The 12,461-nt window shown below is 47.2% G+C and overlaps 1 protein-coding gene across 5 annotated transcripts in view; it reads right to left on the bottom strand.

The window, feature by feature from the left end:
- NUDT15 (nudix hydrolase 15) overlaps positions 1-12,461 on the bottom strand; it is a 61,902-nt gene that overhangs the window by 18,938 nt on the left and 30,503 nt on the right. Inside the window, exon 1 of one of the 5 annotated variants that reach the window (XM_040341243.1) lies at positions 7,821-7,914. The exons of 2 other annotated variants lie outside the window; for them this stretch is intronic. The gene's annotated coding sequence lies outside the window, so the exon portion shown is untranslated. 2 more of the 5 variants (XM_040341242.1, XM_040341244.1) reach the window with 2 other exon arrangements.

Below are 12,461 nucleotides of genomic sequence, written 5' to 3' on the forward strand. Positions count from 1 at the left end.
TGAATTATGAATAATGACAATGGCAGCAGAACTAATGTGGAAATGTAAAGTACCTACATAATAGAAAAGAAGCTACGTTTACCTAGGAATGGATGATAGGTATCGTTCCGACACAGTCATGTAACTATATTATCATGTGTTCAAAGATCGCACCAGCCCAGCACCAACAATAGGAAACGACAGAAATGTTTGAGCAATATTTCCAGTAAAGAGCCGTGTTTCTCAACCTTTGTTCAGTCACGGCACAAAAGTATGCAAATCTCTAGGCACCCCAGTTTACATTTTTGACTCTGAGACCTCATGCACATCCCATGCATTTAGCCACGGTGCATAAAGCTAGGGGCCCAGATTCACAAAGGACTTACGACGGCGTATCTCCACGTACGCCATCGTAAGTCCGAATGTGCACCGTCGTATCTTTGCGACTGATTCATAGAATCAGATACGCCCCACCGTTGCCAAGATACGAGCGGCGTAAGTCTCCTACACCGTCGTATCTTGGGGTGCATATTTACGCTGGCCGCTAGGAGCGCTTCCGTATATTTCCGCATTGAATATGCAAATGAGCTAGATATGCCGATTCACGAACGTACTTGCGCCCGGCGTATTAAAATACGCTGTTTACGTAAGGTGACCGGCGTAACTTTACCCCTCATAAAGCAGGGGTAAGTCATTTTAAGGTATGGACGTCGGAACAGCGTCGTATTTTACGTTGTTTGCGTAAGTCGTACGTGAATGGGGATGGGCGTAGGTTACGTTCACGTCGACTAAGCATTGAGCCGGCGTAATTTAGGGAGTATTTGCGACGTGATTCTGAGCATGCACGCGCATGCGCCGATCGTTAGGCGCGTCATTTACGTGGGGTCACGATTCATTTCCATACAACACGCCCACTGCCTTGATCATTTGAATTACGCGGTCTTGCGCCGGCCCATTTACGCTATCCCGCCGTAACTTAGGGCGCAAGTTCTTTGTGAATACTGCACTTACCTGTCTAAGTTGCGGCGGCGTAGCGTAAATAGGATACGCTACGCCCGCACAAAGATGCGCCCAGATACGTGAATCTGGCCCAGGGTCTTTAGCTGTGAGTGGAGGGAACAGGTGCACCGTCCTTGCCTTGCTGCAGATAGCCTGTCAAACTCTGTGAGGGGATGTCAGCTGCTGCAACTGGATGGGGCAGAACAGCATGTACAGTATGTCACAAAAGTCAGTACACCCCTCACATTATTGTAAATATTTTATTGATAGCTGGATTCACGTAGGGCGGCGTATGTTTCAGCCGGCGTAGCGTATCGTATTTACGCTATGCCGCTGTAAGTCAGAGAGGCAAGTGCTGTATTCACAAAGCACTTGCCTCCTAAGTTACGGCGGCGTAGCGTAAATGGGCCGGCATAAGCACGCTGAATTCAAATTGTGAAGAGGTGGGCGTGTTTTATGTAAATAAACCATGACCCGACGTGATTGACATGCGCCGTCCGTGGACATATCCCAGTGTGCATTGCTCCAAAGTACGCCGCAAGGACGTATTGGTTTCGACGTGAGCGTAAATTACGTCCAGCCCCATTCACGGACGACTTACGCAAACAACGTAAAATTTTCAAAAATCGACGTGGGAACGACGTCCATACTTAACATTGGCTAGGCCAGCTATTTGTTGGACTAACTTTACGCCTGAAAACGGCTTACGTAAACGGCGTATCTTTACTGCGACGGGCAAGCGTACGTTCGTGAATAGGCGTATCTTGCTGATTTACGCATTCTAGGCGTAAATCAGCGTTCACGCCCCTAGCGGCCGGCGTAACTAGACAGCTAAGATACGACGGCGCAGCCAGTCGTATCTTAGCTACATTTAAGTGTATCTCAATTTGAGAATACACTTAAATGTACGACGGCTTAGATTCTGACTTACGACGGCGTATCTACCGATACGCCAACGTAAATCTTTGTGAATCTGGCCCTATATCTTTAACCACTTCCCGCCCGGCCTATAGCCGATTTACGTCCGGGAAGTGGTTGTGAAATCCTGACAGGACGTCCTGCAGGATTTCATGCCGCGCGGGCCCGTGGGGGCGCGCGGCGATCGGTGATGCGGGGTGTCAGTCTGACACCCTGCATCTCCGATCTCGGTAAAGAGCCTCCGGCGGAGACTCTTTACCGCGTGATTAGCCGTGTCCAATCACGGCTGATCACGTTGTAAACAGGAAGAGCCGTTGATGGCTCTTCCTCACTCGCGTCTGACAGACGCGAGTAAAGGAGAGCCGATCGGCGGCTCTCCTGACAGGGGGGTTCGCGCTGATTGTTTATCAGCGCAGCCCCCCCTCGGATCGCCACACTGGACCACCAGGAAAGCCCACCCTGGACCACCAGGGTGGGTCAAACAAAAAAAAAAAGCCTGGGGAAAAAAAAAAAAGTCTAAAAAAAAAAAGCATTAAAAAAAAAAAAGATGCCAATCAGTGCCCACAAATGGGCACCGACTGGCAACCTGGATAAATCAGTGCTGCCCCACAGTGTCCATCAGTGCCACCCCAGTGTCCATCAGTGCCACCCCACAGTGTCCATCAGTGCCACCCCACAGTGCCCATCCATGCCCAGTGCCCATCTGTGCCACCCATAAGTATCCATCAGTGCCACCCATAAGTGCCGCCCATGAGTGCCCATCTGTGCCGCCCATGAGTGCCCAGTGCCGCCAATGAGTGCCCATCAGTGCCGCCTATGTGTGCCCATCAGTGCTGCCCATGTGTGCCCATCAGTGCCGCGTATGAGTGCCCATCAGTGCCGCAAACCAGCGCCGCCAATCAGTGCCACCTCATCTGTGCCCGTCAGTACTACCTCATCGATGTCCATCAGTGCCATCTCATCGGTGCCCATTAGTGCCGTCATATCAGTGCCCGTAATTGAAAGAGAATAACTTATTTACAAAAAAATTAACAGAAAAAAATAAAAACGTAATTTTTTTTCAAAATTTTCAGTCTTTTTTTAGTAGTTGCGCAAAAAAAAAAATCGCAGAGGTGATCAAATACCACCAAAAGAAAGCTCTATTTGTGGGGAAAAAAGGACGCCAATTTTGTTTGGGTACAGTGTAGCATGACCGCGCAATTGCCATTCAAAGTGCGACAGTGCTGAAAGCTGAAAATTGGCTTGGGCGGGAAGGTGCGTAAGTGCCTGGTATGGAAGTGGTTAACCACTTACCCGGACCATTTTGTAGCTATTTTTGTGATTCGGCACTGCGTCAGTCTAACTGACAATTGCGCGGTCGTGCGACTTGGCTCCCAAACAAAATTTGTGTCCTTTTTTTCCCACAAATAGAGCTTTCTTTTGGTGGTATTTGATCACCTATGCGGTTTTTAATTTTTGCGCTATAAACAAAAATAGAGCGACAATTTTGAAAAAAAAAAATATATTTTTTACTTTTTGCTATAATAAATATCCCCACAAAAAATATAAAAAAATAACATTTATTTTTTCCTAAGTTTAGGACGATACGTATTCTTCTACATATTTTTGGTAATAAAAAAAAAATAAAAAAATTGCAATAAGCGTTTATTGATCAGTTTTGTGCAAAAGTTATACCGTCTATAAAATAGGGGATAATTTTATAGCATTTTTATTAATATATTATTTTTTTTTACTAGTAATGGTGGTGATCAGCGATTTTTATCATGACTGCGACATTATGGCGGACACATCGGACACCTTTGACACATTTTTGGGACCATTGTAATTTTTAAAGCCATCAGTGCTATAAAAATGCACCGATTACTGTGAAAATTACACTGGCAGTGAATGGGGTTAACCACTAGGTGGCGCTGTAGGGGTTAAGTGTGCCCTCGTGTGTGATTCTTACTATAGGGGAGCGTGGCCTGGCGTGACACATTACTGATCGTCGTTCCCTATGACAGGAGGAAGCCACTGCCACTAGGAAGAACGGGGAAAGGTTTGTTTACACTTACCTCTCCCAGTTCTTCAGCTCTATGACCCGATCGCGGGACACCGGCGCTGTGGAGTGCCAATTTCCCAAAGACAACCTCTGGATATGATGACGACCATGGCGAGGCCTGTTCTGAGTGGAACCTGTCCTGTTAAACCGCTGTATGGTCTTGGCCACCATGCTGCAGCTCAGTTTCAGGGTCTTGGCAATCTTTTTATAGCCTAGGCCAGTGATGGCGAACCTTGGCACCCCAGATGTTTTGGAACTACATTTCCCATGATGCTCAAATACACTGCAGAGTGCATACGCATCATGGGAAATGTAGTTCCAAAACATCTGGGGTGCCAAGGTTCGCCATCACTGGCCTAGGCCATCTTGATGTAGAGCAACAATTCTTTTTTTCATTTCCTCAGAGTTCCTTGCCATGGGGTGCCATCTTGAACTTACAATGACCAGTATGAGAGTGAGAGCGATAACACCAAATTGAACACACCTGCTCCCCATTCACACCTGAGACCTTGTAACACTAACGAGTCACATGACACCGGGAGGGAAAATGGCTAATTCTAATTTGGACATTTTCACTTAGGGGTGTACTCACTTTTGTTACCAGCGTTTTAGACATTAATAGCTGTGTGTTGAGTTATTTTGAGGGGACAACAAATTTACACTGTTATACAAGCTGTACACTCACTACTTTACATTGTAGCAGAGTGTCATTTCTTCAGTGTTGTCACATAAAAAGAAAAAAGAAAATATTTACAAAAATGTGAGGGGTGTACTCACTTTTGTGAGATACTGTATGTGTAGGGCAGTATGTGCCCAGAGACTGATGCATCCTATTAGATGGCAGTCACTGTTCAGCAGTGGCCCCGTTATCAGAAAGCTATGGGTGCCACAACTGCTGAAGAGGGATGAGCTCAGGTGTGTTCAGATCCTAATCCCAACCCACCTGAGCTATCCTGCCAGGAAGCTGTCACTGTGTACTGCCAATCATAAGTGACCAGGGCATTCCCCACCCTGCACGCATTTATGACCTTTTTATATATGCACCTCAGCCTCCTATGATTGGTGGTGTACGGTGACAACTTCCAAACGCCCTGAGATGATCTCTACTGCTGAATAGCCGGCAGCCATAAAGAGCATGGGTGTGTTCAGACTAGGGATGAGCCAAACACCCCCCCATGCGGTTCGCACCAGAACCTTCGAACGGACCTAACGTTCGCGCGAACATTTAGAACCCCATTGACGTCAATGGGACTCGAACGTTCGAATTCAAAAGTGCTCATTTTAAAGCCCAATATGCAAGTTATTGTCGGAAAACGGGTTTGGGGACCCGAGTCTTGCCCCAGGGAACATGTATCAATGGAAAAAAAAGTTTTAAAAACGTTTTTTCTGGAGCAGCGATTTTAATGATGCTTAACCACCATATTGCTGGTCAAAGACCAGAGCACTTTTTGCGATTCGGCACTGCGTCGCTTTAACTGACAATTGCGTGGTCGTGCGACGTGGCTCCCAAACAAAATTGGCGTCCTTTTTTTTCCACAAATAGAGCTTTCTTTTGGTGTTATTTGATCACCTCTGCGGTTTTTATTTTTTGCGCTATAAACAAAAATAGAGCGACAATTTTGAAAAAAATTCTATATTTTTTACTTTTTGCTATAATAAATATCCCCCAAAAATATATAAAAAAACATATTTTTTCCTCAGTTTAGCCCGATACGTATTTTTCTACCTATTTTTGGTAAAAAAATAGCAATAAGTGTTTATCGATTGGTTTGCGCAAAATTTATAGCGTTTACAAAATAGGGGATAGTTTTATGGCATTTTTATTTATTATTTCTTTTTTACTACTAATGGCGGCGATCAGCAATTTTTTTCGTGACTGCGACATTATGGCGGACACTTCGGACAATTTTGAGACATTTTTGGGACCATTGTCATTTTCACAGCAAAAAATGCATTGTTTACTATGAAAATGACATTTGCAGTTTGGGAGTTAACCACAAGGAGGGCGCTGAATGGGTTAAGTGTGACCTCATGTGTGTTTACAACTGTAGGGGGGTGTGGCTGTAGGTCTGACGTCATTGATTGTGCGTCCCTATATTAGGGAACACACAATCAATGACAGCGCCACAGTGAAGAACGGGGAAGCCGTGTTTACACACGGCTCTCCCCGTTCTTCAGCTCCGGGGACCGATCGCGGGACTCTAGCGGCGATCGGGTCCACGAGTCCCGCGGCCGAGGTCACGGAGCTTCGGACCGGGTCGCAGAAGCGCGCCCGCGACCCACCGCTGGGCTTTATACAGTCACGTACAGGTACGTGATTGTGCCCAGCGGTGCCATTCTGCCGACGTATATCGTCGTTAGGCGGTCCTTAAGTGGTTAAAGTGAAAAAAAAAAATGAAAATTCCTTTAAATATCGTACCTGCTGGGTATCTATAGTAGTGGAACGTGTTTAGAACTGTCCCTGCACAAAATGAGATTACTATAAGAAAAAAGTAATTTAAGACTGCTTGCGGCTTTAATGTAATGTTTGGTCCCTGCAAAATGGATGAAAATCACTGAGAAAAATAGCATGGGTTTCCCCGCCCCCCCTCCCCCTAGGTCATTACAAGCTTCTTTGGCCCTATATACTTTGAACAGAAGTATACAGGCGGTGAAAACAAGACAGATATATAGAGAGAGAGAAAGAGAGAGAGAGAGATACAGAGGTATAGAGAGAGAGGTATACAGAGAGGAGTATAGCGAGAGAGATATACAGAGAAGAGTATAGCGAGAGAGAGAGTGGAGCAGGGCTGCTGTTAGAAATCATGGGGCCCCGTACAGACTACCTGACGGGGCCCCCTTTAATCCCGCCCTCAACCCCACCCCAGGCCCCTCCCCCCACCTCTGCAGATTTCTCACCGTTTACATATGCACACACAATCATTATGGCTTATCAGTACAGGGGGACAGAGACGGTTTAATTTTTTTTTTTTCAATTTTATTTTATTAACAAAAAATGTTTTCACTGTGTCTTTCATTTTTTTTTGTATCTCTTTTATTGCTATCAGAAGTAATGAACAACATCTCTAGTTATAGCATGGGGCAGTGACAGGTCCCCTTTATGGAGAGATCTGGCGTCTATTAGACCCCATATCTATCCTCTGGCCTCCAAAGCATCTGATCAAACCCAGATCGGTTTGATCAGTTGCTTGTTCAAGTCGGTAATTGCTCCTGGTTTCTGACAGCACACAGTGGGAGGAACTACATCAGTTCTACTCACTGTGTCCCAGGAACTTGATGCTGCTGCTCACAGGACCCGATTGCATTGGAGAGCCCAGCAAAGGTGGTGGCGTGATGGTGGTGGAACCCCCTTCCACTGACTATAAAAGTAATCTAAGGGGCTTTTTAACCACTAAGATTACTTTTTACTTTGTGCAGAATCGCTGGGGCTAAAAAATTATATCTTGATCATCGCTGTAGCTATGATCAAGATATCACCCTTACAATCCAGCAATGTACCAGTACGTCGCTGGACAGGAAGTGGTTAAAGGGGGGTGGTTGGGGGGCACATGTTTACTTCCCCCCCCCCAAATGCAAGTGTAAAGCAACATCTTCACCAGCATTATGAAAATCACACAGGCAGCACAGTCAGCATGTGTTCTGTCATGGATCTGTCAGTGTCAAATGGCTTTTGGGTTCTGACTTTGGCTGTACTGTGGGTTACAAACATTAACCCAGTACAGCCATAACAAAGTAAGCACCCAACAGCAATCTGACACTGTGACAGATCCATTACAGAGCACATGCTGACTGTGTATCATAATTCTAAATAAACATACTGTAACATGCCATGCTGTGTGTAAGCCATACACAGTGAGGAGTCTATCCTCTGTGCTCCACTCACTGTGTGCTCTGCAGCCATGGTGCCCAGGTTCTTCCTCCCTTGTCAGCCTCATCTCAGTCTCGGCACTCTGCAGTACTCTGCACATGAGGAGTTGAGGACAGAAGGCGGAGTGCAGCATCGTATCACTCCACCAGGGAAGGCAGTGAGCAACAGTGGCCGGTGACTTAACAAGCTGGTTCCACCTATGGTATTTGTTCCACTTAACAGCTGATGATCAGCTGTTGCGTTCGGCTATTTCAGTCTGCGCAGTCGGTTGTGTAAGAAGCTCGGCGATGGTCATCTTCTCCTCCTCCCTCCCTGAAGCCTCCCCCGCCCGGGTGCTCGCTGACTGGTGCCCTGGATGGGCCGCTCTATTGTCAGTCAGTGAGCTCCTCCTGCTCCGTCAGCCCCATAGAGCCGCACACAGCCCCCCCCTCTACGATCCGTTTCAAACCCGACGTGCTTATGATGTAAATGATAATGTAAATGTAAATGATGTAATAAATATACATGTCTGGAGGAAATGTTTACGGTGTGGTGCAGTGAAGCTTTCCGTCCTCCCCTGCTGACTTTTGGTACGCTCCACAAGCCGGGTTTCCTGTCTCAGCAGCTAGCTGCCGATTCCGTGTTCCACAGCTGATGATCAGCTGTTTTGTTCGGCTATTTCCGTAGCCTGCCCGTAGAATGTTACTGCGCATGCCCGGAGACTGCGCAGTCGGTTGTGGAACTTCCCCCATAGGGGAACATTGAGGACAAGTCACCGGGACTAATTAAAAAGCAGAGTAATGTGCGGTACAGTGTTATGTACATCCGCCCGAAAAACAAGAAATAGTCCCACCACTGCGCTCACATCCTGGGCCCCTCTGATGACCTGATGGGGCCCAAGAATATGTAATTACAGCCCCTTCCCTTAGCAAGTAGTAGCGGGGGAAGGAGGTGAAGTTTAGAAAGCTGTATTCTTTTTAAGACAGAAATTAACTGTAAAGTTGTCCGGGCCCCCCTGTGGAGCTGCTGGGGTCCGGGCCCAGTACAACAGGGCTGCCTGTACTGCCCTATCAGCGGCCCTGGAGAGGAGTATAGAGAGAGAGAGAGAGAAAGAAAGAAAGAGAGAGGTATACAGAGAGAGAGAGGTATACAGAGAGGAGTATAGCGCGAGAGGGAGAGAGAGAGAAATACAGAGAGGAGTATAGCAAGAGAGGGAGAGAGAGAGAGGTATACAGAGAGGAGTATAGCGAGAGAGAGAGAGAGAGGTATACAGAGAGGAGTATAGCGCGAGAGGGAGAGAGAGAGGAATACAGAGAGGAGTATAGCAAGAGAGGGAGAGAGAGAGGTATACAGAGAGGAGTATAGCAAGAGAGGGAGAGAGAGAGGTATACAGAGAGGAGTATAGAGAGAGAGAGAGAGAGAGGTATACAGAGAGGAGTATAGAGAGAGAGAGAGGTATACAGAGAGGAGTATAGCGCGAGAGGGAGAGAGAGGAATACAGAGAGGAGTATAGCGCGAGAGAGAGGTATACAGAGAGGAGTATAGCGCGAGAGGGAGAGAGAGAGGAATACAGAGAGGAGTATAGCGCGAGAGGGAGAGAGAGGGATAGGTATACAGAGAGGAGTATAGCGCGAGAGGGAGAGAGAGAGAAATACAGAGAGGAGTATAGCAAGAGAGGGAGAGAGAGAGGTATACAGAGAGGAGTATAGCGAGAGAGAGAGAGGTATACAGAGAGGAGTATAGCGCGAGAGGGAGAGAGAGAGAAATACAGAGAGGAGTATAGCGAGAGAGGGAGAGAGAGAGGTATACAGAGAGGAGTATAGCGAGAGAGAGAGAGAGGTATACAGAGAGGAGTATAGCGCGAGAGGGAGAGAGAGAGAAATACAGAGAGGAGTATAGCAAGAGAGGGAGAGAGAGAGGTATACAGAGAGGAGTATAGCGCGAGAGGGAGAGAGAGAGAAATACAGAGAGGAGTATAGCGCGAGAGGGAGAGAGAGAGAAATACAGAGAGGAGTATAGCGAGAGAGGGAGAGAGAGAGGTATACAGAGAGGAGTATAGCGAGAGAGAGGTATACAGAGAGGAGTATAGCGCGAGAGGGAGAGAGAGAGAAATACAGAGAGGAGTATAGCAAGAGAGGGAGAGAGAGGTATACAGAGAGGAGTATAGCGAGAGAGAGAGAGAGGTATACAGAGAGGAGTATAGCGCGAGAGGGAGAGAGAGGAATACAGAGAGGAGTATAGCGCGAGAGGGAGAGAGAGAGGAATACAGAGAGGAGTATAGCGCGGGAGAGAGAGAGGAATACAGAGAGGAGTATAGCGCGAGAGAGAGAGAGGGATAGGTATACAGAGAGGAGTATAGCGCGAGAGGGAGAGAGAGAGAAATACAGAGAGGAGTATAGCAAGAGAGGGAGAGAGAGGTATACAGAGAGGAGTATAGCGAGAGAGAGAGAGAGAGGTATACAGAGAGGAGTATAGCGCGAGAGGGAGAGAGAGGAATACAGAGAGGAGTATAGCGCGAGAGGGAGAGAGAGAGGAATACAGAGAGGAGTATAGCGCGGGAGAGAGAGAGGAATACAGAGAGGAGTATAGCGCGAGAGAGAGAGAGGGATAGGTATACAGAGAGGAGTATAGCGCGAGAGGGAGAGAGAGAGAGAAATACAGAGAGGAGTATAGCAAGAGAGGGAGAGAGAGAGGTATACAGAGAGGAGTATAGCGAGAGAGAGAGAGAGAGGTATACAGAGAGGAGTATAGCGAGAGAGAGAGAGAGGTATACAGAGAGGAGTATAGCGCGAGAGGGAGAGAGAGGAATACAGAGAGGAGTATAGCGCGAGAGAGAGGTATACAGAGAGGAGTATAGCGCGAGAGGGAGAGAGAGGAATATAGAGAGGAGTATAGCGCGAGAGGGAGAGAGAGAGGAATACAGAGAGGAGTATAGCGCGAGAGAGGGATAGGTATACAGAGAGGAGTATAGCGCGAGAGGGAGAGAGAGAGAAATACAGAGAGGAGTATAGCGCGAGAGGGAGAGAGAGAGAAATACAGAGAGCAGTATAGCGCGAGAGGGAGAACATGGCACAAACCATTCTCAGGTAGACAGAATTACAACTGCAAGACCCCAAACCTCACCACTAATACAATACAACAACAATACACCCAGCCAAAGAACTGGACCACGAAGATGGCAAGAATGGAAACCACCCACCTCAAGATGGATACCAAGACCACAACAGGGCAGAGAAAAGGAGGAGGAGATAATAACCCTCCTTAGCACATTATGCAATGACGTGACAGTTAAAAAAAGCAAAAAAGACAAGACAAATGACAACCACCCATAACCCGGTTGGTCCCAAGAAATTCACCCATTACAAGGTATATAAATATACAAACAAAAAATGACATCATTAGTGTAGCGCTACCCCCGAAGGAGCCGCTGATTGTTTGGGGATCGGCGTATTAAGTTACCCTGCAGTGTGTCTAGAGGTGATAGCAGTGAGCCAAAACAGTGAGCGAATGTCCAGACAGTGAATCAAGGTTTTTCCAATGCTTTATTTCCAGGCCAACATCAACAATAAGTGGGAAGAGCAGGTTGATGAAGAAAAGAGAGAACCATGCAGTATCAGGCCTGGATATTAATTGAGCAATCCTTGCTCAATAGAGTACCAAAATATTACTCGTCGCCACTCCAAACAGAGTGGGTAAAGTGCCCCCGGACAGACCTCTCTTACAAGCCTGGCAGCCGAAGTGTCACTTAGGATTTTCTGTGAGGAACAGATCTCTCTCACAGACCTGGCTCTAGGGCCTCTGCCACAGGCCAATTACTTTAAATGAACTAATGGATGAGCAGAGCGAATCCTTCCAGTAGATTTTTAACATAGGTCACCGGATGACAGCAAAGCGTACCTGTCAGCATCCCGGTCACCAGATCCCCGATTGGTTTGTCCAAGCCAGGAATCCTCTCAATAGAGTCACTGGGGTCCCATTGTACCTCAGGATGAGGGTTTGTGTAGCCTGCAGTTTTGGCCAGGTGGGCCTCGCTGGCGGGGTCTATGGATGCGTGCACCCTGAAGGTGGATGTCGCACCTGGAACGGGACCCCGCGAAGATTTAAGAACACATGACACCTGTCACAGATATACCCTTTCCCAGCATGCCTTGCGAGGGAAAAACTCCTCTAATTGGCTGCTGAGGAAAACTCACTCGGCCAGAACCCCACTGGTGCCATCTGCCGGCCAGGGATGGTAACGCATTTCTGGAGCACAGACTGACCCAGTGGTCTTTTCTGGAATGACAGCAGTCCCAATTTAAATAAACTGTGAATGGGAGCAAAGTAACTCTCCCATTCCCCACTAACTTTAGCGTAGTGCCCATACTGAAAGTAAGGGGGCGCTACATTAGTAATCAGTAGCTGGAACATTCAGGGTCTAAACGCTTCAGCCTTCGGATCCAAAGTAGATGATCCAGATTTCAAGCAAAGACTATACGAGACGGACATACAAAACCTCCTGGAAACATGGACCAGGGCACAGGATGAACTATCAGTACCTACTGGCTATAGGGAATTCTCTGTCCCCGCACAGAAAGATAAAAACATCAAACAGGGCCGATGTTCAGGAGGAATACTAGTCTGGTACAAGGAGGAGCTACATGGGAATATCAATGCAATCATAAAAGGAGAGAGCCA

The sequence above is a fragment of the Rana temporaria genome, chromosome 2 (genome assembly GCF_905171775.1).
Source record: "Rana temporaria chromosome 2, aRanTem1.1, whole genome shotgun sequence".
Classification (NCBI taxonomy): Eukaryota; Metazoa; Chordata; class Amphibia; order Anura; family Ranidae; genus Rana; species Rana temporaria.